The sequence below is a fragment of the Puma concolor genome, chromosome B2, assembly GCF_028749965.1.
Source record: "Puma concolor isolate L17-30 chromosome B2, mPumCon1.1.hap2, whole genome shotgun sequence".
NCBI classification, from domain to species: domain Eukaryota; kingdom Metazoa; phylum Chordata; class Mammalia; order Carnivora; family Felidae; genus Puma; species Puma concolor.
Window position 1 is genome coordinate 17,488,202 of NC_141671.1, and position 27,879 is coordinate 17,516,080.

The 27,879-nt window shown below is 46.4% G+C and overlaps 2 long non-coding RNA genes across 3 annotated transcripts; one reads left to right on the forward strand and one right to left on the reverse strand.

The window, feature by feature from the left end:
- Positions 1 to 2,141: 2,141 nt before the first annotated feature.
- Positions 2,142 to 3,611, forward strand: LOC147580768 (uncharacterized). Of its 2 annotated transcripts, none has more exons than XR_015250775.1 (3): positions 2,142 to 2,252; positions 3,042 to 3,186; positions 3,372 to 3,611. It is a non-coding gene; the product is annotated as an uncharacterized LOC147580768 (long non-coding RNA). The 2 variants fall into 2 exon arrangements; XR_015250774.1 differs by lacking the exon at positions 2,142 to 2,252 and adding an exon at positions 2,374 to 2,818 and having other exon boundaries at positions 3,372 to 3,610.
- Positions 3,612 to 22,825: 19,214 nt separating this feature from the next.
- LOC147580769 (uncharacterized) lies at positions 22,826 to 27,808 on the reverse strand. The gene is made up of 2 exons (XR_015251071.1): positions 27,677 to 27,808; positions 22,826 to 27,631 (listed from the first exon to the last, which is right to left on the reverse strand). It is a non-coding gene; the product is annotated as an uncharacterized LOC147580769 (long non-coding RNA).
- Between the last annotated feature and the right edge of the window lie 71 nt (positions 27,809 to 27,879).

The window sequence follows — 27,879 nt, forward strand, 5'->3', positions numbered from 1 at the left end:
AAAATTTTTTTTAATTAAGTTTATTTATTTTTGAGAGACAGAGAGAGACAGAGAACAAGCAGGGGAGGAACAGAGAGAGAGGGAGACACAGAATCCGAAGCAGGTTCCAGGCTCCGAGCCGTCAGCACAGACCCCGACTCGGGGCTCGAACTCACGAACTATGAGATCATGACCTGGGCCGAAGTCGGACGCTTAGCCGACAGAGCCACCCAGGAGCCCCGATGGTACATTTTTAAATTAAATTAGAGCACATGTTATTATGTATATGTATATGCATATACATATATGTGTGTATATAATCATAAAATGATATTCTGAATATCGTTTTCTAAATAAATATAAATATCTGCAGAATATAAAATTTGATTCTGCAGACAGTGATATGTGTACCACTGCCCGATACTTGTTTATTGGCCAGACCCCAATTCTTCATGACAGGGAACATCAATGCTCATTTGTCATTTGTTTTACAAGTTGAGTTCAAGTTGCACTTGAAAATGTTACTACATTTTTCTTTTCCTGAGCCCAAATGTCCATCAACAGGTGAATAGATAAAGGAGATATAGTATATATATATATACAATGGACTATTATTCGGCTCTCAAACAGAATGAAATCTTGCCATTTCCAACAACGGGGATGGAACTAGAGTGTATTAGGCTAAGTGAAATCAAGCAGCCAGAGAGAGACAAATATCATACCATTTCACTCATATGTGGAATTTAAGATACAAAACAGATGACCGTAAGGGAAGGGAAGCAAAAGTAAGATAAAAACAGAGAGGGAGACAAACCATAAGAGACTCTTAAATACAGAGAACAAACTGAGGGTCGCTGGAGGAGTGTTGGGTGGGGAGATGGGCTAAATGGGTGGGTGATGGGCGTTAAGGAGGACGCTTCTTGGGATGAGCACTGGGGTGTTACATGTACGTGATGAATCACTAAATTCTACTCCTGAAATCATTATCACACTATATATTAACTACCTCGGATTTATATTTTAAAAATAATAAAATGATAAAAATTTAAAAATTTTTTCCTTTCCCCACTCCCTCTGCCCACCAGATTCCCCTTTACCTACTCTAGTTTTGCTTCTGTTGTCTTTCTGTAACTTCTAATGTGCCACCCAATGTCTTTATGGTTTATTGTTAGCCATCTGTCTCCCACACTCCCCTCCCTCCCTTATAACGTGAGCTTTCACGGCAACAAGTTTTGTTGTTTTTCCACGCGTTTCAAGTGCACAGGCCAGTGACCGGCACATACTAGACATTCAAAATTAATTTATGAGTGAAGGAATACATGAATGAATGAACTGAATGAATGACTGACTGAGTGAGTGAATGAATGAATGAGTGAATGAGTGAATGAATGAATGAACTGAATGAATGAGTGAGTGAATGAATGAATGAATGAATGAATGAGAGTGAATGACGGCATCTGTCTCACTTTCAAAATCCAACAGCTTCTTGGGGCGCCTGGGTGGCGCAGTCGGTTAAGCGTCCGACTTCAGCCAGGTCACGATCTCGCGGTCCGTGAGTTCGAGCCCCGCGTCAGGCTCTGGGCTGATGGCTCAGAGCCTGGAGCCTGTTTCCGATTCTGTGTCTCCCTCTCTCTCTGACCCTCCCCTGTTCATGCTCTGTCTCTCTCTGTCCCAAAAATAAATAAACGTTGAAAAAAAAAAAAAAATCAAAATCCAACAGCTTCAGATACTTACCCGGCACCGGTGAAGACGACTGGTCAGTGTGGAAATACATGGAAGGTGGGGTTGGTACCGGATGGGGTGGGGGGGTTACTTTCTGGAGGATGGACGGCTCAGCCACCCAGGCACTAATTAAGATTTGACAAAAGAGGTGTCTGTAGAGCAAACGGGCAGATTTTACGAGGGCAGGGGGAAGAGCTTAGATGACAGGTGTTTAAAACTAAAGCCATTTTTCCTGGGATGGGCACCCATCCTGGCATTCAGCCCTGGCACACTGATGAGGAGGTACAGGGCTTGAATCTCTAGCTGCGGGCTTCTGTTCGGAAACCCTAGGGCAAGCCCAGAGACCCCCTAGGAGGCATAATGGCCTCATTATTATGTTAACCAGAAGGCTGAGGTTTCTGAAAAGGGCACCTCCCTTTCCTGGGTTTGTTTCACCCAATTCCCTGCACTCAGCTGAGCGCCCTCGGGCACTGTCTCTGGAGGGCAGGCGACCCACTGGATCTTAAACCAGCTTGTGGCCTCTGGACAAAATATCCTCGAACTAAAGGAAGGTAAAGGGAAGGGGGAGGGGAGGACGCTGAACGTGGGTGCAGAGTTGGTTGACTCAAAGGTTAACCACCCACTGACACAGAGGAGAAATACCCTTTCTGGAGCCCAGTTTTCACTAGCTGCTTGAGCTGCAAAGGAATAGAGAGATTGCACGGAGTCAGAGCTGAAGACAGCCTTGATTGGGTTCACTGGATTCTAGCTTGCCAAAACAAGCTTGCCAAAAACAAACAAACAAACTGAAGAGGCTGGGGGTGAGCAGCAGCTTTTATAGAGTCTTAAATGTAAAACCAACCTGCCACGTATTGTGTTAGAAACATGCACGCCTTGGTAGTTCTGTTGCCATCTCTGTTTGAATGGTCAGCATGGCCCATTTCGAAGACCTGCCCCAGTCCTCACCTGCCCCAGCCCCACTGCATTTTTCCAGAAAAACCCTGTGCCCCGGGTCCAGCGCGCCCTGCTCAGAGCGAAACTTGAAGAACTCGAAGGCAATGACTTCTCTCCTCTCCCTCTTCTGGCTATCTAGCTGGCCACGGATTCTCAAGTTTGGCTTTCACTTGAGCTGACCCGGGTCTTGTTTTCCTGGGACTTTCAGATTTTTTTTTTTTTTTTTTTTTTTTTTTGCAGGTGGTTCCCCAGGAAGGCCTCCAGTGTTTCCCCAGTCGTGATAGCTTTCTATTCTATTTTCAGCCTCTGCACCGATAACCCTTTTGTTCTCTCTGGAGCCCCCATGCTGACAGGGCGTCCTTCCTCCTTTATAATCTGTCTGTCTTTCTGTATATTTATCTCTGCAGGAATGTAACTCCAAAGAAAGAAAAGTCAGCTCCAGGTTTATTCCCTGCAGCTCAGCTGGCTGTTTATGTCTCTACAAAGCATTCACCCCAGAAAGGAATGTGTACAGCTGGAGGCATCGCAGAAAACAACACACCCCAATGTCAGGTAACTGAGTCAGGTACACCGGGAACTCAAAACAGATCTATTTTTCCCTTTGTATGAGGACAAATGGAACCGTGAGTGCCCAAACTCCAGTGGGAGAAAGCGGCTGCGGGGGGAGAGGGGGTGTTGGAAGAAACAAAACAAGTGTGTTAGGATCTGTTTTTTTTCTTTTTTTTTTCCTTTCCCAGGGCTCCTGCACCCCGCCCTCAGGGCAGCCAGGCCAAGAACAGGAGTTGATTCTTGCCGGGAAAGCTCCAAATGAGACCCGACCTTGAAGGTTCTGCCCTGGAGCGCTGGAGGCTGGGGCGGGGAGGGGGTTGTGTGAGTCCTATCTGTGGCTTTGGATGAGTCCTTTGTAGTTATGTTACCTATTCCCAATTCCTAAAATAAAGGTGATTAAGAGATTATTCAAAAAGGAAGCTTCTGGAAGCTGATAAAAATTGACTGCTATAAGCTTAGAGGCAGAGTGGGTCTTTATGCTACTTTATTCTTCCACAGAACCTTTTAAATAGGCATGGTAAGATTTTAAAAGGCAAGGTCTAGGGAGTGTAATAGGCGAAAACGCTCAGACACCCTCCTGCTCTGAGCCATTTTCTAACCCTGACAGCTGTCAAATGAAGCAATGCAGCTCGGATTCTGAGCCACCCATGTTCTCCCTTCCCATTTTCCCCTTTCCCGCTCTTTCTCGCTGTCCTGGCTGGCCTAAGTCGTCCTGGTCACCTTGCTTTTCTCAGGGCTTACATTCCTCGCTGCAGACGGAAGCTCTCTGGAGGCTACTGTCGAGGGTCAGCCTTGGCCTCTCCGTGGCGACACCGTCCGCTAGGTGTGCCCGCAGCCCTCACCTGGACCCACGCTGCTGGGGCAGCCCCCACGGACACGGCCCTGACCTGAGCCAGTGTTGTGGCCGGACTGGCTCTCGTGGTCCCTGTTACGATTACAAGACGCACCTCAGCAATGGCCGTCGAGGAACTTTGAAAAGAAAAAAAGTTTAGGACACACACATCCTAGAGGGTACAGAGCATGCCCAAGACCACGGAGTGAGATCATGGGGGGGGGTGGTGAAGGAGGGAGGGAGAGAGAGAGAGAGCAAGCCCAGAACTGGGGTTTTGCTTTATTGGGGTCAAAAGTGGGGTGCCTAGGGTTTCTCGGGTTCACCCTTTATTGGCAAGTTTAAAATAAGAGCAGAAATCAAAGCACGGGAAGGGAAAAGCGGGGTCACTCAGTCCGTTATCTTTGGCACTCGGGGCTTTCTAAATGGGGAATTCATGGGCGGGGTGGCCTGGTTCTTTATCTCGTTGTGTGGTGGGCAGTGCGGTTATCCGAGATGACCATCTTTGAAATGGAAGCCTCAGCAACCAAAAGCTTAGTGTCAGGGACTCAGACTAGAGCTACCCTGTGAGAAAGAGCTGAGCTCACCTCAACCCCAGTCCCCCCCGACTGGGTGACCGTCCCGATGTGCCATCAACTAGCGCGGACAGCTTCCGCATACTTACGCGGACAGTCTGCCCACCCTCAGACGGTGTCCTACACGTTCCATGGCACTGTCCTACCACGATACGGTACAAGTCATTTGGCCACTGCCTCCGTTCATGAGGACAAATTCCTGATTATTCTGTTCCTTTTGTCACTTCATGCTCTGCACTCCTGATTAGTTGGTATGAGCTCTGACCCAGCCCTCCAGGGTAAGCCCTGGAGTGTCCCTTACCTTTACGTCTCTTAGACAACTCCCTGCCTGGATCGGGTAGCCAGAGTTTAAGACCTCAAGGTCCAGCCATGGACAAGCCACATGGCACTGTGGGTGAGCCATCACGCATGGCAACCTCCAGCCTTTGGATTCCAGCCAGATGCCTGTGCATCAACCTGAGTGAAGGCTTGCGAATGGGTCTTGATGAGAATGATCTCAGAAGAGAAACCGGATTCTCCATCGCCATTTTCTGTCTTGACAAAACAGCTTCTTGCCTCCCCCCACCCCTGGGGGTGCAGAAAGCCTGTCCCGGGAAGTGATTTCGGTGGCAGACAGACCCCAAGAAGCAACCCTCGGTGTCATTTCTAAGCCACAGTCCAGATCCAGGGTTCCAGTCAGCACTGGAAACACACATCCCTAGCGGTCTGGCTGTTGCCGCTGGAACTCACACAGGCAAACCTGGAGAAGTTCAATACTGCACGCGTGTTCAAACGAGTGCAGTGATGAAATCACCGGTGACTTCCACAGCCATAGCCCCGAAGCAGGTGAATTGGGTAACATTTACATTATGTCCATTATATGCACAGTTTGGCCCTCGCTAAAGGCAGCAAAAAACCCAACAGTTCCAGTGATGAGGATAGATATATACAAATAACTGTAATAAAGAACAGCATGTTTATGAATAATCATACGTTATTACAGACCCAAATAAAGTGCTGTGGGAGCACAAAGAAAAAGAAGACAGGACTTCCATTGGCAGCAGAAAGTAGGAAGAGATGGGGGAGAAGGACTTCATTTCACCTGGGACCCACAGGGCAGGGTCTTAAAGGGATTCTTACTGAGTGAGCCAAATGAGAAGTCCTTCAGGGTAGCTGCTTCCCCTGGCTCATGGCTGCTGCCCCAGAGCCTGTTCTCTCTGAATGTATCGTGAGCTTGAGATATCCAGGAGAAAGGACTCCCAGGCAAAGACTGATATTCTAAATATCAAGTGACCAGTAAGGCACAGGCAATAACCAGTGGGAATGGACATACTGAGCAGGTGGGTGCCTGCCAACATCATTCCCACATGCAGGGGTGCAGCTGGTGGGGAAGACAGAAGCAAGATGTCAAAGAAGTTTGGGACTAGAGAAAGGTTTGGAGAAGAGCAGCCAAAGGAATATGACAGCAACTCCAATGCCTGGCAGGGTTTTTGTTTTGTTTTGTTTTTCTGGTGTGTGTGTTTTGATTTTGGTTTTGGTTTTTTTTTTAAGGGAATCTTTGAATATGTTTTTTTTTAAGTTTATTTATTTTGGGAGAGAGAGACCATACAAGTAAGAGAGGGCCAGAGAGAGAAAGAGAGAGAGAGAGAGAGAGAGAGAATCCCAAGCAGGCTCCACATTGACAGCACAGAGCCTGATCCAGGGCTGGAACCCACAAACCGTGAGATCATGACCTGAGCCGAAACCCAAAGTCAGATGCTTAACCGACTGAGCCACCCAAGTGCCCCTCTTTGAATTTGTTCTAATGGGTATGTCTTGTTTTTAACATTAAGTAATAAAGATATGAAAATAATCTACTAATATTAAGAGAATATTTCAAAATATCCAAAAGGGTTTCAAAAGGAGACTGTGGAACTACTTCATACCCATTAGGATGGCTACTATTTAAAAAAAGAGAAAGAGGGGTGCCTGGGTGGCTCAGTCTGTTAAGCGTCCAACTTCGGCTCAGGTCACGTTCTTACGATTCGTGAGTTTGAGCTATGCATCGGGCTCTGTGCTGACAGCTCGGAGCCTGGAGCCTGCTTTGGATTGTGTCCCTGCCCCTCCCCTGCTCGTGCTCAATCTCTCTCTGTCTCTCTCTCTCTCTCTCTTAAAAATAAACACTAAGAATTTTTTTATAAAAAGAAAGAAAATAACAAATGTTGACCAGGATGTGGAGACATTGGAATCCCAGTGCACCTTTGTTAGGAATGTAAAATGATACAGTTACTTGAAGAGCAATATGGCAGCTCCTCAAAAAAATTCAAAATAGAATTACCCTATGAGTCAGCAGCTCCACTTCCGGGTATATACCAAAAAGAATTGAGAGCAGGGACGAGAACAGATGTTTGCACACCCGTGTTCATGGCGGCACTATTCACAATAGCCAAAGGGTGGAAACAACCCAAGGGTCTATCAGTGAATGCATGGGTAAACAAAACGCGGTCTATACAAACGATGGAATATTATTCGGTTTTATACAGGAGGGAAATTCTGACACCTGCCACAACATAGATGAACTCTGTCAACATTCATATTTGTAATATATGTATTCTTAAAAAGTTCATTGAAAAGGAGGGTATTGCAGACAGGGGGACTGTTTGTGCAAATCCTGGAGGGGAAAATCAGAGTGCACGCCTAGTCCCGTCGTGACACCCACGCGGCCTTGCCCGGGCCCCACACTGGACATGAACGGTGAGAAAGCTGAAATATTCCATTGAGTCAGATGGCGAAAGCGCATGACGTCAGAGTCAGGTAAGTTATTTTATGGTGATCTGACAGTTTTTGAGGAAGCGGGTGAAATGACTAACAACGAATTTCGGGGAAGTATCTGTCAACAGAAGTATGTGGGGTCATTGAGTGAGGAAGAGACTGGAGGCCTCGGTGCAGAAGAAAGGGCTAGAAGAACAGGGGACTCTTTCAGGGGAACGGCAGTTGGGGAAGGACAGGACAGATTTTGCAGAGGGGGAGCCCACGCGAAGGATGGGCCAACGAGAGCAGTCAGCTACGATGTTATGGAAGCTTGGGAGAAAGATACTGATGGGACTTTTCCTGAGATCAGCACGGAAGGGGCGGGAACCCCTGCTGCCTGAAGTGTCTGTCACAAGGGGACATCGCATCAGGCGGAGATGTGAGCAGACAAGAAAGGAGCAGAGGTGAAGAGCTGGCAGAAATGCCTGAGGCTCCATCACATGGGTCCTGCAGACTCTGCCCCGAACACTGTCCCCACCCTTCGGTTCTCCAGCTTGTCCAGAGATTCCCCTCAAGGCTGCTTCCTTAGGGTAGGACTTACCTCATCTTCCCCAGCCCCGTGGTGATTTAGATGGCCCTCCCAGGAGCTCTGTACCGAGATGCCCTGTACCTCTCACTGCCCTTGCCACGTGTCACTGTAAGTGCTCCTTCGATGTCCCGGTACGGTGACTGGCCCACAGAAGATGCTTAATAAACACCTGTTGACCAGACGAGAGGAAGGGAAGACGTAAGGCTTTAACGTGACCATCTAGATGTCATGGACAGATGGCGGGGAGGGGACAAAAGAGTATACAGAAAGAAAACAGAATGTATGCCAGGACAGACGCTGTACATTGAGAAGGAGGAAGAGAGAAGAGAACACAGCAGAGAAAACAGAATGATCTCGAGAGCTAGAGAAAAAAATCACAGTGGAGAAGCACCACTGTAATGGGGAAAGAGAAAGTTTCAGGAAGGGGATACGACAGCGTAGCAGGGATGAGATGAGGATAAGGACAGTGACCCAGAGTGTTTTGGGCTCGGCATCCTGGAGGCCTGTGGAGGCGGGAGAGGGATGTGAGCTCAGCAAGAGCGGGCTGTGGTGCAAATACCACCTCTAAGCCCTTTGTGGTCGGCAGGGAGAGGGAGGCTTGCAGCCTCTCAAAGGAGGAAGGGGCATAGGTTTTTCCCCTTCGAGAAGACTGCACACATGTGAGACTACTCGTAGTCATGTGTAGGGAGAGCATCACAAGACAAAACAGGAAAAGGCACAGATAATAGAATCAAGTCAGGGTTTGCAGGAGGACTCAACGTCAAGGTCAGAGACTAGGGCTTTGGCCTTCAAAAGGCAGAGGAAAAGGTCGTTCCTTAAAAGAGGGGAGAGGAAGGAGGAAAGGACAAGCAAAGAAAGCAGGCAGGTGAGGGGGGCTGAGGGGGCCCCCTTGGATGGGCCAAGGTCAAGGCTGAGTGAGAGGGTCAGATAGGAGGGCCATTAGAGGTGAGGCTGGGTCTTGGCAGGTTTGGGGAAAAAAAGGGCTTGGAAATCCCTACCTACTCCAAGAGGAAAGAATGTTAATATACACGGAATATCTAGACCCCTCAGAGCCCTTGAAATCCCAGCACGCAAACCCTGGAGGGTCACTCCTTTCCAGCCGCCCTGGTGAGTTCAACGAGACTTTCTGAGAAGAGGCAAAGACTTTGTGTCCATTCCAAGAATTGTTCCAAGCAGCAAAGTTGGACTCAGAAGACCCCCGGTACAACCAGATCACTGTCTCAGGATGGCCTGTCCACACTCCCACCTCTGCTTTGTGACGTGTCTGGCTTCCGGCCCTGCAGCCCTCTATGCGGCTGCGGGTCTCTTGAGAGTCCCGACCCCGGTGTGGCTGGGGCCAACCTAACTGCAAGGGAGAAAGGAATTCCTACGTGATGGGTATAACCAGGGGTGTGCCGGAAATGTGCGCCGACCATTTCCCTGGAAGAGGTGCGCCTTCCACATCAAAATGAGATGACAGGCCCCAGGAAAAGAAGGAGGCCGTTCATGCGGTCACCTGCGTGGATTGGTCACCTGCGGATCTCCCGTCCCGGGAAATGACAGCGGGGCAGGCTGCCTGGAAAAGCCATTCTGGAAAACGAGGAAGGAGACGGAACTGGACAGGGTGCTTCAGTAGAGGCGTCTAGACAGCAAGACCCCTGGGTACTGGGGACAGGGAAGACGTGGAGAAACCTTTAGAAAGAGGAGGCAGAGAGGAGCAGAAACAAAACAAGAGCAGAGCCAAGCCCCAGTATGCGTCATAATTTCACTTGGCGTTGGCTTTGTTCCAGGGCCAGTGGCGGATTTTGAGAAAGAACCTGTTAGCAGAGAATGTGGCCGAAGCCAGAGTGGGATTAGCTCAGAGTTTATTCTGTCAGAGCAATCCACCCAGGTACAAGAGAGTAAAGCCGGGGCGTGCTGGCGTGAACCCAGAAAGCACGACAGGCAAATGAGAGCCGGATGGGGCGTCCCCAGCAGCTGGCTTATCTCCTACTCCCCTCTCCCCTCGAGCGGCCGGTCAGTCTGGTTTCTACCGAGCTCCCCTCTCTGTCCTGAGAATTCCCTCGTACTGTTCTCTCCTTTAGCCATCCCCAGCCACCCTGTGAGGTGGGTAGTACCATCCTTCCCAGCCTGCAGATGAGGAAACGGAAGCCCGGAGAAGTTAAGTAACTTACCCCAGGCCACTCATAGAGTAGGCAGAGCCTGGACTCAAGTTCAGGCCATTGTGACTCTCACGACTGTGTTCTCAAGACCACCTCCCAGGTGCTGCCCTTTCCTGAACACAGTAAAGAAACATGAGTAGAGGAAGGGAGGGAGGGAGGGAGGGAAGGAGCTGGAAGGGAACATTTGAGAACGGAGCCGTGCTTCTGAGACACGTCCCAGCAGGGCCAGGGAAGGCAGTAACACCAGATGCAAGAACAGAGCCCCAGTATCACCCAGTTCAGAAAGATGGGGTGCTGCGCCCCCAGGCCCCACAAACGTGTACCATGAACTTGGTTATTTTTACCTCTGGCTTGTTCCCGCTCTGGCCTCCCTTCCAACTATTAGTACCAGAACATTCTTCGGGTAATTTTTCCTTATAAAGGAGATACTACTCTTACAAAAAAGGTCAACTAGCTAAAAATATTTTGCTTGATTTTCCATGTGCTTTTCTGCATGATTTCTTTGCTTCAAGTCCTGCCTCGGAGAAACTGCTAAAACATTTTCCACACGCAGGGAGTCATGTTCCAGTCATTTTCCAGTGCCAAATGTCTCTTGTCCTTCTTCCTTCTCTGCTTCACCCCCTTCGGTCTTCTCCGTAACTTCCAGAAGAACCAAAAGAAAGATTTTATTTTTAAAGGAAGAGAGAAACATTCCTTTGACCTTTAAAACCACAGGGCCAAAGTTCCTTTTTAGTAAATCCCTTTATAGCAGCAAGGGCAGGGCGCTGTTGCATGTGGGGCCGTGGAAATGAGCATTTCCCTTGGGGCAGGGTCTCCAGATGCCCGTGCACCTGACCCCCCAAGGGTAGACATAGCAGCTGAGCACCCCATTCCGTGATTTGAGGGGGACCCCCAAATAATACCTGGAGTCCCTACCAGCGGAATTACTTGCTTGAGCCAAGACATGGAAGAACCCCATTCAAAGTTCTCCTCCTCGAATATTCTTGCCTCTGTGTCTCTACTTGGCAAAATTCTGCCCCTTCTTTAGTACACAGCTCAGTTTACCTGCTCAGGGTAAATGCTCCTGTCTTCTGGATTCCCACAGCAGCTGATTCCAACCACCATTACAGCTCTTAACTTGCCATTTACTTGTTTGCACGCCTGTCTTCCCATGGAACATTCCCTCTCCCTGTTAGATCCATAAGCACTTCCATCCAAGCTGGGAGCTGTCTCAGCATCTCCATAAAAATAAGACCTGGGACCCAAGGTGTGCTGTTAAGGAGAACATTATTCGGATGCTTGTTAAAATGGTATGAAAGCTTTTCTTTTTCCCCAAGACTATTGCAGAAGGGAGAGCGAGACTGGGCTCCACTCTGAATAAGGCAAGGACACATGAGGATTTATACCCAAGGAGAAAGGGCGGAGGGGAGGGGTGGGTCGATATTACTCAGAGGACATGTCAAGATGAGGGCACTCTTGCCAGATGACCTCGCAGGATTCTTTGCTAAGTCTGGGCTGGGAAGGCCAAATCCAGGAAGGGGGCCAATTTGGAGGCCTAGTGGAAAAGAGGGCTCAGAGGAGCCTAACTGAAGTTTGGTCAAGGTCAGCCTTGGCAGTAAAGGGTGTACAGAGTAAAAGAAGCTAATTGCAGAGAGTAACTCATTCTTGTCATTCAACTCAATTCACATTATTCTTTCTGTAAACCACTGATGGCCATTTGACAGAAGTTCTCTTGGACCAAACTCAAGTCCAGGTTCTCCTGAACTCTCTTCTCAACTAGGCTTTGACGTTTGGGCTTCTGTGTTTGTCTCTGCACCATCCAAGGTCAGCAAGAATCCTGCGAAATCCGTGAAGCCAGACACCCCCCATCCTCATATATTTTCTCCTAAACTACTTGAGGGTAGATTGTACGCATTACGTCCCTTTACCCCCGAGGACACCAGTGTTTGCCCGAGAACAAAGCTACCCTCTTAGGTAACCACAGTGGTTGTCAAATTCAAGAAACTTCCATTGATAGGATACTGTTATCTAAATCTACGGCTCATAACATATGTCTCTAATGGATCCCCAAGGTCTTAGTGCAGCTTTAAGCTGTTTAATGTTTGTAATAAAACAGAGAAAAATGTTCTGTGCACCTACTGCAGAGACCATTCCTGAGGAACTTTCCACCAGTTTACACTGTAAACAAATGATTTGCTTCGTAAACTATTTATTGATCCAGCTCTGTGTAGTTTGCTTCTTGCCTAGCGTTTGAAGGCCCCTAAATACCTATTTATAAATCTACAAAGATATTCTAACAATCCCGCTGGTATCGAGTTCATTTGAAAGATCTGATATTTCATTATAAATGCAATTAATCAGTAGGGACGTTGATGAGACAAAACACAGCCTGTAAAATTTTAGCGGGATTTGGGCTTCTGGGGGCACACAAGAATGAAAATGTCGACTTGAAATGTTCTTTATGAAAGTTACCCCGGGCCCCATAAGATCAGAAAATGCACAGTCGACAGGCATATCAGGGGCCCCCAGTGAGATCACTGAACTAAGCAAGACCCAACCCAAGCTCCAAGGCTCTTCCTTCTTAAAGGCAAAGAGATTGCCATTCTCCACTGGGAGGGTGTGTCTGATTTCCTAATAAGGTGATACAGATATTGTATCAACAGTACCTACTTTCCTGAAGACACACACAGCCTTCTATCCCTTTCTTCCATATCATTGCAAGAGACACCTTATAAGGCCAATGCTTTCTCCCTCTCCAACCATGTGCGACCTTCTAAAGGCTATCTCCTCTCTTTCCTGCTTTCCTCTGAGACTTTGCCCCAACAATCCCTCTCCCTCCCTCCTTTTGTCTCTCTCTCCCTCCCTTCTCTCTCTCTCTCTCCTTCTCTCTCCTCCTCTCCTCTCCCTACCTCTCTCTCTTTCCTTCTGTCTCTCTCCCTCCTTCCCTCCCCCTCTCCTTCTCTTTCCCTCCTTCTCTGCCTCTCCTTTCTCTCAATCTCTCTCCCTCTCTCCTTCTCTCTCTCTCCTTCTCTCTCCCTCTCTCTCCTCCATTTCTCTCTCTGCCTCCCTTCCTCTCTCTCTCCCTTTCTTTCTTTCTTTCTTTCTTTTTCTTTCTTTCTCTCTCTCTCCCTCCCTCCCTCCCTCACTCTCCCTCCCTCCCTCCCCGTTTCTGTCTCTCTTATCTTTCCCTCCTTCTCCATTGGCTTTTCCCCTATAACTCAGAGCCTACTCAAGTTCCTCAAGACCAAGTCCGGGCACAGCTCCCCTCACCCCATAGGCTACAGTGTTGGGTGCCGTGCTGGGAGGGTGTCAGACACACAGGAGCGGGAACAAGGGACCAAAGAACTTGATAAAGGGACCAAAGGGACTTGATAAAGAAGCTACACGTGAGGAGAGAGTAAGATGAGGCTTTTAGTTCCAGAAAGTGAGAGTCTGGGGTGAGGGGTTAAAACCAATTTTAGAAAAATCCCGACGGGGGGAGAGACAGGATAAGGACAGAAGGAACGAAAATGTTGGCTGCTAATAACTACTTACGAAGTGTCTTTTGTTTAAAATAAACCCTCACAGACGAGAGCCTACTTTTACTTATTTGTAACACCTTGGGCCCCAAGTCGTGTCCGGGTGAGAGCTATTACAGACAATTCCCATCCGGCAGTCCCTCCCCCGGCTAACGAACTTCAGAAAAAAGGAAGGGAAAAGCCACGAGGGAATTTCAGTTTTCCAGTTCTCGGCAAAAACTGCCAGGTCGGGGTCAATTGGTTTCACCTCCCTCTGACTGTCTCCTTTGCATGGGAGGTAATTGGGCAGATTGGGTTTTAAGAAGTCATTCCCCAGAGCCAGCCCAGGTGGCCGCTTTTCTCTTAAGGACAGCTCAGGCTGCCTCTCCTGCTAATGTAGAAAGCAGAGAGTGGAGGGGCTCCTGGGCAACCGCACTAACACAGCAACTCAAGAGGAAAAAATACCCCAGCAGCAGGATTATCTCTGCCGTGGGCCCTTAGGGCTGTGCGGGCTCAAGGGGTCCCGCGGGCCAGCACGCCCATCGATGTCTCTGGAAAACGGGGCTGTGCAAGCTGCGGACGCTGGCCAGGTGCACAGCTTTCCCAGCTACATCTGTAGCCGTGCTTTATTCCCAGAGCACAGTCCCTTTTCGAGGCCCGAACTCGTCCCCCCGACAAGAACTAGTCCCCGACGAGGTAGCTTGAAATCGTTTCACACGTGCGGAAACTGAGGTTCTGAGATAGGAAGTCATTTTCCCAAGACCATACGCTAAGTGGCAAAGATACGAAGTCATTTTCCCAAGATCATACGCTAAGTGGCAAAGCTAGCAGGGACGCGGTGGAGGGTTCGGACCCAAAGCCCTCGCTCTTGCCGTCCAGTAGCTAGAAGCAGACACAGGAAGGATGGGAAGGCGCCAGGACCCCACCCCTCTCCTCCCCTCTCATTGCAGATGGGCTTTTACAGCCGTTCTCAGAACGTTTCCGTGGCTCCCTCTGCCTAGAGGATACAATTCAAGTTCATGGGCCCAGTTCAGGGCTCTTCCGTGTGGTGTCCATTAGCCTCCCAGCCCTACCTTCTGCTGCCTCCTGCTTCCCCCGCACCTGTCTGCAACTCTCTTGCACGTCCCCATCGCCACCTGGGTTTCCACCCTTCTTCCCCCTGCACTATCCCTGTGCATCCTTTTCCTCCTCACGAAGCCGCCCCTGACCTTCCCAGCCCCTGGCAACGCTGTGACATTTCGCCTGCCCCCCTCGCTTGACATTTGCCAGATGCAACCTTGAATTTTACATGAAGGTCCCATTGAATATGAGTAGGTCACGGAGAGTAAATGCCAGCCAGGGGACTGGGGACAGGGAAGCCCCAGAAGGACATACAGGTTAGGAAGTGCCTGACATACATCTGGCAAACATGACATCGTAAGGCCCAGAAGGTACCCACGGCCAGATACCGGGAGGAGGACCAGGAATCGGAAGGTCAGCATATACCAGAAGCCAGCAAAGAGCAGCACTGGGTGGTGGGGATCAAAAACTTAGGTTAAAACTCAGATATTAAATCTTTGGGATGAGCACAGCAGGTAGAAAAAATTTTTTTAATTTAAGTTCTATTTTTATTTTTGAGAGCGGATGCGTGAGTGAGCGAGGGGCAGAGACAGAGGGAGAATCCCACGAAGGGCAGAGAATCCCATGCAGGCTCCACACTGTCAGCATGGAGCCCCGACCCAGGGCTGGAACCCACACCCCTCGAGATCATGACCTGAGCCCAAGTCGGATGCTTAACCTACAGAGCCACCCAGGCGCCCCCCACCAGGTAGAAATTTAAAAATGTTTGGAAGTGCTTTCCAGAAGACCACAGAATCAGCTAGTGAGATTTCTTCTTATTGCCCTAGACACTTTTCAGAACATTCACGGCAACGAGGCAAAGCCAAATAGGGTTCTTAAAGCTTTGCAAAGTCCTTACTTAATATGCTTGTGTGAGCTGTGACTCTCCAAGTCAGGAATACAGAGGCAAGTTTTATTGCTTACTTGTCCAGGGAATTCTTTTTCTCAAGAGCCTCTCCCAATTAGCAATTTTTGGAACACACTTAATAAATGCTATTTATATTTACATGAAACCCATGTTTCCTTGTGGCTCAAAAAACTGCAAGACGGGGAAATTTTAGAGAGATTGGGCCTTATTTCACCAAAGTTTTACTGTATGAAAAGCCCAAGTTATAACAGAAGACCAGAAGGGGGGAGGGGAAGGGGGGGGAAAGTTACAGAGAGGGAGGGGGGCAAACCACAAGAGACTCTTAAATATACTGAGGACAAACTGAGGGTTGATGGAGGGCGGGTGGGGGAGAGGGGAAAAATGGGTGATGGGTGTTGAGGAGGGCACCTGTTGAGATGAGCACTGGGTGTTGTATGGAAACCAATTTGACAATAAATTACATATAAAATAAATAAATAAATAAATAAATAAATAAATAATTATTTTTTAAAAGCCCAAGTTATTGGTAGCTTTGGACAAAAGAAGTCCAGGCTGAATTATCCACAGCCAAGATAACTACAGAACTCTTTTTGAGGTGCACATCCAAAAACTGGAACCTTCCCAAATGGTTTGATGTGTTTCTGAAGTGGACATCGGATATTTTCTAACAATAAAGAGACTAAATGGATATTTAAGAAAAAAATTCTTAGTTATTTCTAGCTTGATCGTTCTCATTTCAGCATATGGAAAAAGCCCTGATCCTATGACAGAACCCGTTTCTCTCTCTTTTTTCTAAGTTTATTTTATTTATTTTGGTGGTGGGGGGGGAGAGAGAATGCGTGCCCATGAGAGCAGGGGAGCGGGCAGAGAGACAAGGAGAGAGAGAATCCCAAGCAGGCTCCACACTCTGCAGAGCCTGACACGGGGCTCCTCGAACTCATGAACCGTGAGATCGTGACCTGAGCTGAAATCAAGAGTTAGACGCTTAACCAACTGAGCCATCCGGGCTCCCCCATGACGAAACCTATTTCAAGGGCTTATTTTGTAAACTTTCGGGGACTATTCTTTTGCCAAAAAAATCTTATCTTCTTGATCCATCTCAATTCTGTATTCTGCATGGAAAGAAATCCTTTGACACTGGACCACTTCTGCCCCCGCTTCCAGAGACGGCGGCGAGTGAAGACAGTTGATGTGCATTTGAGAAAGAAACGCTTTAAGAGATAAAATATTTGTAAAGTGGTGCAAATTTCAATGTCAGGCAAAAATTCCTTGGGACTTATTCACTGATTTATGATCTCTGCCTCTTGTTTCCTCCCATGTGAAGGAGCTGACAGAATGTTGAGCCTATCTTTATTTATGGGCACTGTTGTAATCTAAATTTTGGTTCGAGCTTTTCATAATTTTCCCAACGCTGTTTCAAATGCCACAAACGGATTCCTGATGTCACGGGTGGATATGTGTTCACTTAATCCTGATTCGTGCTGTCGACTCTTCCTATCAGAGCCAATAAGCCCGCTGCTGACATCCTGCAGGCCCTGATCTACAGATGTCCCTGGAGCACGGATGTCCCTACTTCCCATCCCTACGATACCCAAACTACACCTTTGTCTTTGTGTCCCTTTTGAACGCAAAATGTCTAGGAAGACTCAATGTTTTGCTTTGACGTGGCAACTTTTCCAGTCCAGGTAATTTGTGGCGTGCGTTGAACCCATTAAGGTGAATCAAGAATCTTTGACAATCACGCCACTTTATTTATGAAAGTCATGGCCTGCTTGGTTGAGCTAACTCTTGGGAAAACCTTAAAGATGACGGCACTTCTACTGACATGAGCATTCTATCAACACTGGTGCATGAGTCTTAGGACTAAACACGTTCATCACAAGGGAGATATTTCTGATGGAAGAGAACAGGTTAACTCCCCAATAAGGTCTCGAGTGAACACATATGGGCCTTCTGCATCCTTTCTTAAAATGTCTTAAGCCAAAGCATTGTGGAAGAAGAATGAGCTAGTCGTGGGTTGTCCAAGAAGTAATCAGTTTTCAAGGGGATCTCTTTGGGCCTCTGAGGATTACCTGACTCCAGGCAATGAGGATGCTGTGGCCATTCCCAGTCTGCTCTTATCAGCATTCGTCCAAAGAGCTGCCCATAAAATACCTGTGTTTATTCAGGTAAATGGCTTTGACTTAAAAAAAAAAAAAAGAAGAAGAAGACGTTTAAAAAAATTAAAGCATTTTATCTTTTCCTCAAATAAGAGCAAATTATGAGGATAAAGTGAGATCATAGGTGTGAAAAATGGTTTCAGAGTAAAAGTTGAATATCAACATTATTATAAAGCTTACCCTAGGGGCACCTGGGTGGCTCAGTCGGTTGAGCGTCTGACTTCAGCTCAGGTCATGATCTTGAGGTTCATGAGTTTGGGTCCCACGCTGGGCTCTGTGCTGACAGCTCAGAGCCTGGAGCCTGCTTCGGATTCTGTGTCTCCCTCTCCCTGGCCCTCCCCCACTTATGCTCTCTCTCTCTCTCTCTCAAAAGTTAGTAAATAAACATCAAAAAAAATTTTTTTACAAGATTATCTTATTAATAATAAGGGTTTACATATTTCCTCCAAATACTTGTAAAAAAATGTTATACTTCAGGTTTGAAAATTTCTTTTTTTACAAATGTTTTTTATTTTTATTTATTTATTTTTTATTTCTTTTAATTAATTTATTTTTTTTTAATGTTTATTTATTTTTGAGACAGAGAGAGACAGAGCATGAACTGGGGAGGGGCGGAGACAGAGGGAGACACAGAATCTGAAGCAGGCTCCAGGCTTCAGCCTCCGAGCCATCAGCACAGAGCCCGACGCGGGGCTCGAACCCACGGACCGTGAGATCATGACCTGAGCCGAAGTCGGACGCTCAACCGACTGAGCCACCCAAGGCGCCCCGACAAATGTTTTTTATTTTGAGAGAGCGTGCACGTGGGCGGGCAGAGGAGGGGCAGAGAGAGAAGATCCCAAGCAGGCTCCCCACTGTCAGCCCGATGCAGGGCTTGATTCCATGAACTGCGAGATCATGAGCTGAGCCAAAATCAAGAGCCGGGCGCCTAACTGCCTGAACCACCCAGGCACCTCTAGATTTGAAAATTTCATCCGTTCTCCTTCATCTTGCAAAAAGCCTCCCAAGTTAAACAAGCTCCAAATAAGAAATCTAAAGATGAACTAAAGCTTGGAACTACAACAGATATGATACGGCAAATGTCAAATTCGTGACTCCAAAGTCATCTGGGTCCGTGAAAGTCCGTGAATGATGGATCTATACTGATGCTGTCCCCTTGAAAGTTTCAACCTGCATTTAAGAGAAGACAACAGAAGCTGATCTGTTTCCAGAAGAAACTGGCATAGAGAGATGGGGCCTCATGTGCCCAAGGGGTCAGAACCGGGGAGAAGTCCCAGATCTGATCCCTTCCCAGTCAGTCAACATGCACAGAGCTTTCCAAAGTCCCAAGTCTCTCAAAAATGTCCCTCCCTCAGCCCTGCATCTCCCACCATCTCTGTCCCTCCTCCTGTTGGCGGCATCAAAGATAACACAAGTGTCTTGTATCCCAAGTTGGGCTCACCCACCAACGCCAATTCCCGCGGAAAAAAAATAAGCAAAGGGAAGGGGAGAGGTGTCTTTTTATGAAAATCTGGTTGGTACCTTCTCTGGTCGCTGAAGTTCGGTCTTGATTTCTCAAGGACTCTGAGCGCGGGGGCATGTTTCTCTGCATGGCTTCTGCAGACCACCCTGTGTAAGGAGGCTTTTTTTTTTTTTAATATAATTTATTGTCAAATGGGCTAACATAACAGTGTGTAAAGCGTGCTCTTGGTTTGAGGGGTAGATTCCCGTGGTTCACCGCTTCCCTACAACGCCCAGTGCTCATCCCGACAAGGGCCCTCCTCGGGGCCCGTCGCCCATGTTCCCCTCTCCCCTACCTCCCCTCCATTAACCCTCAGTTCCTTTTCTGTATTTAAGAGTCTCTTATGGTTTGCCTCCCTCCCTCTGCGCTCTTAAGGTCCGAAACTCTAGAGCTGAAAAGACCGACACTTCCCTGAGTTTGAACTACAGGCTGTCTTTGCAGAACAATAAACAAAGCCACGAACCCCCGCTCACAACAGGATCTGAGGGCTCTGGGCACAGCTGACAGAGGAGTCACAGCCATCTTCGGTGGGGGGGGGGGAGGGATTTAATTTATGTTGGCTGCTTTGGCTTCCTCATCTTGTACGTATTTGGTTTGCGGAATGCAAGGAATTTGCTTGCTGGGCAAGTTTAGCCATTCTTTCTTTCTTTCTTTTTTTTTTTTTTCTTCCTAACCAGGCTCTTTGCTACTGAGGTATGTTTCTGAAAAATTCCCTCAGCAGATTGCTGCCAAAGCAGCACACGGTTCCGTGGGACAGTTTCAACGTGAAGGAAGCCCTCTCTGGAAATGCACTGTGTGTTGTACGCAAACAGAATCCGGCTCCGACTTTGAAACACATAGCTAGCCGGGCTTACTACCAAAACTCAGCACAAAGTCTAGAAGGACATCCCCTTCCTTGTGCACTCGGTACACAAGAGGGAGAAGCCAATGGGACAGAGTGCTGAGCACCCATCATGTGCAACATGAGAGAACTAAAGGTCACAGAAGTGAAAACCCTTGGCCAAGTTCAAATACTCAATGGCAGAGCAGGAATTTTAAACCGAGTCTCATGATACAAGGCCCATAGCGTTACGCTGGTGTATTTGCTTTTTTTTTTTTCCAACAAGTTGACCAACCCTGTAACTCTTACTACAATATTGGCTATTAGATTAAAAAAAAGAAAAACATTTTGTGTTAAGAGTCAGAATAACAAATTTGAGAAAAATACATAAATCAAGGTCCAGACTGATGACTTACCAAAATCGTACAATTAATGTGCTTTTCTGATTTGCAAATAACTCCTGAACGCGATCTTAAACATTCTCTGGCAAGTTAAATTGGTTGGCGATAACCTGTAGCTCTGGATTGTTCTCATAGTTAATTTCCTCACGCGTATTTTTTTCAGAAACAATGAACATCAGATGTATCCTACGGAAAGGAATCCAAAAGCGCCCGTGGAGTTTGCAGGTAATGGCGAAGACAAAAGCAGGGGAAAATAAGATAGAACCACTGCGCCACCTAGTGATGAAACTCTCGCTGCGCAAGAAAACCAACTGATGGGATTCCATTTTGCCAATCCGTCCCCAGGATTCTCTGAGCATGAAGGCTCTTCACAAAACTGGCCGAAAGAAAGATGTCTGATAACAACAAATAATGGAGAAATTAATGGCAGATCAACAAGCACAGTGGAATGGGGAAGATTCTTCTGTTAAGATTCCCTTAGAAGCTGGAGGTGAACCCAAATTCTACTCCTCAAAGATCTGTCAACAGGTCCCGCTAACCTTTCTCCCTGTACCTTAAAACCAATTAACAAGGGTTCAACTTTAAAATATGGGTGGCATTAAGTACCTATTCAGTAAGTCTGGGCTAGTCTTCCTCCACAAGTGCGACCCCGACCCATTCTCTGTCATGGAGCTCAGTGTCATAACTGAGCATCCTTCCCCCAGGTTAGCTTTCCTTCTGCTCTTGTCCTGCACCCATGGCAATAAATCTGAAACTGACATTTTCTCTTCCATGCTCGGTAAATAGCAAAATTCCCAAAGATAGTTTACCCATTTATAAAAATACTTCAAGAGCCAAAGATAATAGAATCAAAATGAAAATGTCTTGTATTTTTAGAGACAGAGAGAGAGAGCACGAGTGGGGGAGAGGGAAAGGGGAGGAGAGAGAGAGAGAGAGAGAGAGAGAGAGAGAGAGAATCCCAAGCAGGCTCCATGCTCCACACAGAGCCCAACATGGGGCTCGATCCCAGGAACCCTGAGCCGAAATCAAGAGTTGGCTGCTCAACGCACTGAGTCACCCAAGCGCCCTGAAAATGTCTTTTTTTTTTAATTTTTTTTTTTTCAATGTTTATTTATTTTTGGGACAGGGAGAGACAGAGCATGAACGGGGGAGGGGCAGAGAGAGAGGGAGACACAGAACCGGAAACAGGCTCCAGGCTCTGAGCCATCAGCCCAGAGCCCGACGCGGGGCTCGAACTCACGGACCGCGAGATCGTGACCTGGCTGAAGTCGGACGCTTAACCGACTGTGCCACCCAGGCGCCCCTGAAAATGTCTTTTTAATCTCAAGATTTATACTTTGCTCAAGAACTTTTTTAAGATGGAAGGGAATAATAATTTTACAATTGTTATGGTTGAATGAAAAAGTTATCTAGAAAAAATACAGTACATTTCAATTCAGTAATTACATGAATATGTCAGTGTACGTGAAAAAAAAAGTTCACCTCCACTTTGCTTGCACAGTTTTTAAATTTTTTTTCAACGCTTATTTATTTTTGAGAGAGAGAGACAGAGCACGAGCGGGGAAGGGGCAGAGAGAGAGGGAGACACAGAACCCGAAGCAGGCTCCAGGCTCTGTCAGCACAGAGCCGGACTCGAACCCATGAACCATGAGATCATGACCTGAGCCGAAGTCGGATGCTTAACTGACTGAGCCACCCAGGCGCCCCTGCTGGCACAGTTTTTCACGTTAGCTAGCAGTTACTCCTGCGGGGCTTGTAACAATTACAGCGACTGGCTCTGTTGGTCCCGATCTTTTCTCAGGCAGGAGAACAGATGAGGCTAATTGGGTACCTAGCCCTCGCCCCTAGAAATCCCTAACAAAAATTCAAAATATTCATTAAACTTGATGATACAAACCCTGAGTCAATAATTTTTCAAATCCCCAGAATGCCATCTGGTCTTGGTCAAGAATGAGATTTTATCTTACTACAGGTAGGAGCTCCCAGAATGCTCTGTAGAAACCAATATAGCACAGTGCAGAAACAATAGGTAATAGAGTGAGAAAACCCCGGCATAGCATTTTTAGCTGTGCGACCTTGAGAAGTTTCTCAAATGCTTTGTCTGTGAAGGACTGCCATAGCAAACCTTAGTAATCCACTTAAAGAATCCCCGGAAAGTGTTAAAGAATGAACGTGAAGTATCTGAACCGATAATAAGCACTCAGTAAGTGGTAGCCATTTATTAACAAAAGCAATAGTGTGCCTTTCAAGACAATCGTTCTTAGAAGAAGATGTTTATGTGGCCTCCAACTGGTCCTAGGCAAAACTACAAAATCAGCCGAGTTTGTCTTTAGGACCTCTCGCGTACTTTTCGGTGCCCCTCCAAAACCCGCACGCAGAACCGGCCCAGAAGAACTGACAGGAGGGTACGAGAAAACATTCGTGACTACAGGGAGTGAGTTGAAAAGCTCTGTCATCAACAGTCAAACGCCCCATAAAGCTTTTAAAGACAGGTTTATTTATATATAAGTGCATGAAATTGAATACAGAAATTTTATTAAAATACTGTATATTACAAATTTTTAATCCAGTAAATTTCATGTAATGACAACACTGAAGTTCTGGAGTTGCTTTTAACAGCTGTTTCATGTGTGTGTCGGGAAAGGGTTCGCCCTGTCTATTACAAAGAGGAGAGACACATGGGCCTCGGAAGCGGTCCTGTGATTAGACAGTGGATGATACTAATTGTGCATCTTTTCTTGAAAGCAATGGGCTGGAACCTTGGTCTTGTCTTTGCAGACCAACTTTCTATAGTCACAAATAACCCACATGTTAAGTTTATTGCTGCCCTTTGAAGAAAATGAGTGGTGAAAAAGAATTTAAAACCAAGACCGACATCTCTAAGGCTAACCTGATGCTTACCACAATTGAGATAATTCAAGTTCGCTGCAAAATTTGTGTTGTCCAGGAAATTACGCTATGTACACAATGAGATTTATACATGAATTGGGAAATAAAAAAATTGCTTATATAAAATTAAAAATCAATAGTATACAATATTTACAGCTTGTTAGGTATTATACATAAACATAGTCTTGAAAATAATCCTTCAAAATTAAACGTATTATGTAAACATGCACAATACAAACACATACTCATACAGTGTAGTTTACAGTCTTAACAGAAGGGGGAGACCGTGTTCACATAATGTAGGGTACTTCATCACGTATGCCTTTGTTTTTGTGCGTTACCCCGTTCAACATGTATCCTTCCCGTCTTTGAACTTCACAGTACATTAAGTATTTCTATAGTAAAAATAAATCCCTGATGGTAAACGTATGCCTAAAGGTTACATAAAGTGTCTGCCCTTGAACTACAGTATAAAACTGACACGGCTCACACCAGAATTTCGAGTTTCCAACAAAACTAAATTTTAAAATCCCACGTTAACTTGTCTGGACTACATTTTTCTCCAGCTCAAGCTTTCTTGTAGAAAAGAAAAAGATACAGACCAATAGCACATCACGAAAGCGTAATGAGAAGAACTGTCATCTGTCAGAGTCAACGGCAAAATGGCTGATCTTTACAAACCACAAGGAGTAATTTCGATTACGCTGTCCCTAACCACTAAGCCTCCAGTGACAATGTGCCAATCCTGAATCCTGCCACATTCACTTTGCAAACGTGTCTTAACTGCAAGGCACTAACGCATCATTTAGCTTTTAAAAACTGGACTGTTTTGCTAAATGATTCATCGGTGGTCTGAGACTTAACACAATTTGAAAGTGAGTTTTTAATACCTCTCGGGTAAACTATATTTTTGCTATTTAAATCAAGACAGTTTTGTTGGTGAACGTGAAGTTGATCCCCTTGTCCTAGAATGACTAGAGTCAGGGGTTAATACTTCATGGTAGAATCCTACAAATTTTACCAAGTTATAGGACTAAAATGAAAAATACTGTGCACTTTTGTTTGTTCATCTAAATATACAGAGCTCGCGCACGTGTGTGTGTATGTGTGTGTGTGTGTGTGTGTGTGTTGAGAGCCAAAACTGTAAAAAGAATCTCTCCATCGTAGATGCATCTGATATCACAAATACCAAGAAAGTGTAGACCATCAACTCATCCAGTATTGAAAGTAAATCACTTTTAATTACTTTTCCAACAAGTGCCTCTATTTTGCTCTCCGTGGAGAAAACTTTTAAATGTTCCTTCCCCCAAGATACTTAGTGATGATGTGCAAATATTTTCATTTAAAAACAAGAGTAACTTAGCAGCAGCAATACTACCAAGTTCATATTCATTCGTACAGGGCTCTAAAACAAGAGATGATCTTTAGCAATTATCAGTATGTATTTAGGAGAAAACGTGTTACCGTTACGGTAAGTGTGAATTATAGTTCCTCTTTCTATATGTATGTGTGACACAGCTTTCTAGTTTCAGTTGCACACGTAAAGACGTTCCCCAAGAGGGGACAGTTATGTTACCACTGAAGGAACATCTACATAGGTGCAGAGTGTAATCTAAAACAACACATAAGAGGTTCATGCTCTCTTGGCTGGCCTGTAGCATTTATTTTTCGGTAAGGTTACAGCTGCATACCTACCCATAAGGTGTTAAGAACATTTTCTTCTAAACCAGCTCTTTTGAGTCTATGAACACACCGTACGTACATTTAAACTATAACATATGACATCTGTATGGAACGGAGAGGGAGGTTTTTAAGAAACTCAAAATTAGTTCTCAAAATCCAGAAAGCGTTACTATGTAAGTTCAACATACGTGCAATGGCCACAAAGAATGTAAAAGTGAGGCCTCTAAACGCGGGAGAGGAGACAGTTACAGCTCAGAGCTCAGTTCACTCAAAGAATGTGGGCGTTCCTGTCCATTAATAAAATATTAACTGGTACATCCCCACATTTACTGAAAATCCTTTGTATGTTAATCACTACTTCCCCAAACAAATTCACAGATACGTTTTTAGATAACTATTTCAGCAGCCTCCTCAAAAACACTGTATTGCCTACACCGAACAGAGACCCTTTCATGAGAAAGGAAAACCTACCACACACACACACACACACACACACACACACACACACACACACACACAAATGTACTAGGATTTCAAATGCTCTGTGGCCAGTTAAGCCTCACAAATAAAGAAACAGCATGTTTCAACGTGCAGGAGACAGACTCACACAGTGTAGTTTACGACCCTAACACAAGGGGGAGCTGTGTTCACATCACGTAGGGGCCTTCATCGCGGGCACCCAGGCTTTCCTGCGTTACCTCCCAGCTCTTCTTCCCATCTTTAAACACCCCGCTGCTACAAAATGCTGCCACGTGCCTGAAAAACTTTCTCATCTTTAATCAAATAATGTCCTTTTGCACCTGAAGAGTCTCCCTGCAAGACGTTATAAGAAGGACTGGGAGTTCGGGGACATTATGAGCCACCTGGTCTGACGGATGACCAGCCAACTGTCAGCACCGAGAGTCTCACCTCTGGTTCTTAAAAGGAACAACTGATTCAGCTGCCCAGCAAGTTTATTGCCAACTTCCCCGTAATTTGGGCCTACCAGAATTTCTTCCTAACTTTCCATGTTCTTCACATCTTACAAGCAGGTAAGGACTCTCTGAAGAGATTCTGATTAAGACTTTTCTGAGAGGGAAGCATTTTAGTAGCAAGAGTGAAGTCGTTTGAGAATATTTCAGACAATATTCTTAGCATCTTGTGACTTCCTGAATTATAAAGTGGACATAAATGAAAAACAGCAGTATTCCCTTGAAGTTGGAAACAAACAGGCTGGGCGTGAGCACCTTTGGTCCGTGGGAGGAAGGACTTGGCGGGCACTGAAGCCCAGTTCTCTCTCCGACACAGGAAGCCCAAAGGCCAGGGCGGCAGCTTGGAAAGATGGGACTCCTAAAGGACACCCTTTCCCATCCCTACCAGGATAGTAAGCTGCAGGTGGGAGAGATTCAGTGAATGTTGCCTGAATGATCCAAGGGAAGTGAGCAGGATAAGGCAAAGGAGTCAACGCCGGTTACCCTCACCCTTTTCCTCTTTTAACTAATGGTGAACACGACTGGCAATTTAGCCCTGCTGGTCCTGGCCATTCCCACCACCACCAACTCCCAGAAGTGGTCTTAGAGGAGTATCTGCTGATTTTCAAAATCAAGACAGGGAGAGGGAGGCGCCCAGGGGACTCAGTTAAGCATCCAACTCTTGGTTTCAGCTCAGGTCATGAACTCGCGGTTTGTGAGTTCGGGCCCCGCATTGGGCCCTGTGCTGACAGTGTGGAGCCTGCTTGGAATTCTCTCTCTGTCTGCCCCTCCCCTGTTCACTCTCTCTGTCTCTCTCTCAAAATAAATAAACTTTAAAAACTTTTAAAGAGAGAGAGATGGAGAGGAGGTAAAGGAAGCGAGTTTATTAAGAGACATTTTTTAGTTTCCTTCTTAAAATACATGCACGGAAAAGGTGGTGGAAATTGAAGAAAATAGATGAATTTTATAAAACAACGTATTCAGTTGGTATTAAAAAATGTAATTAAAAAATTCTAACGACTATCTATTGGTCATTTGCTACCAGACATGTACTGCTTTGCGTTCGCAAACAAAACATCAACGAGTGCTGCTCCCTGGATTGAAATCGATGTTGCTGGCTTAGAGGCTAGTATTCTCTCCACTCTGCCCCAGTAATGAGATCTCGGTTGCAGATATCTCCTTTGGTGGATAAGCTGGGAAAAACAGAATTTGAGGGGAGGGAACAGGACTTAAGCTCTCGAACAGGAACTCGGGAAGCCAAGTGTCCCAACCTTTTTAGGACTTGTAACCATCTTGCCGGCTCTTGGAGGACTCAAGGGCAGGATCCATCTCGGTCATCCCCGTACTTACTACAGGAAATACTCAGCACAGCGCTTTGAAGACAGCAGATCCACCAAAAACATTTACAAAATTGAGTCAGTTGGCGAGTGTCGGCTTCACATGGCGGCCCCACTCATGTCTTCGTTAGATGTTCTCTAACAAAGACCTTTTGGACAACACTGATTTTAACTTACCCTCTTCCTTATATCACAAATGCATGCTATACAGGGCAGCTCATCTCCTTAGCTCTCACTTCAAGTACAAACAAAACCCTTACTTTAGGCCGTGGAAACCTATGTTGCAAATACTAAGAAAGTATACTGGGTAATAAACCGTAACACTGGCTACTATCCACTGAGATCCAGAGTAAGGGAGACTAAGCCACAAACACCGAACAGGGCCGCCTCCTGTTCCTCCTCCTAGCAACCAGTAGGAGTCACCTCTCAGTGCAGAAATCTCCTCCTCCAAGCAACCAGTAGAGTCACCCCTCAGTGCAGATTCATTGCACCTCTTGCATTTAAAAGGGTGACTTACTACTTGTAGCTTAGATGGCTCCGCCCCCCTGACTAATTCTGCTCTATGGACAGTTCTCATCAGTCTGTTAAATAAGAATTTGTTTGGGGGCGCCTGGGTGGCGCAGTCGGTTAAGCGTCCAACTTCAGCCAGGTCACGATCTCGCGGTCCCTGA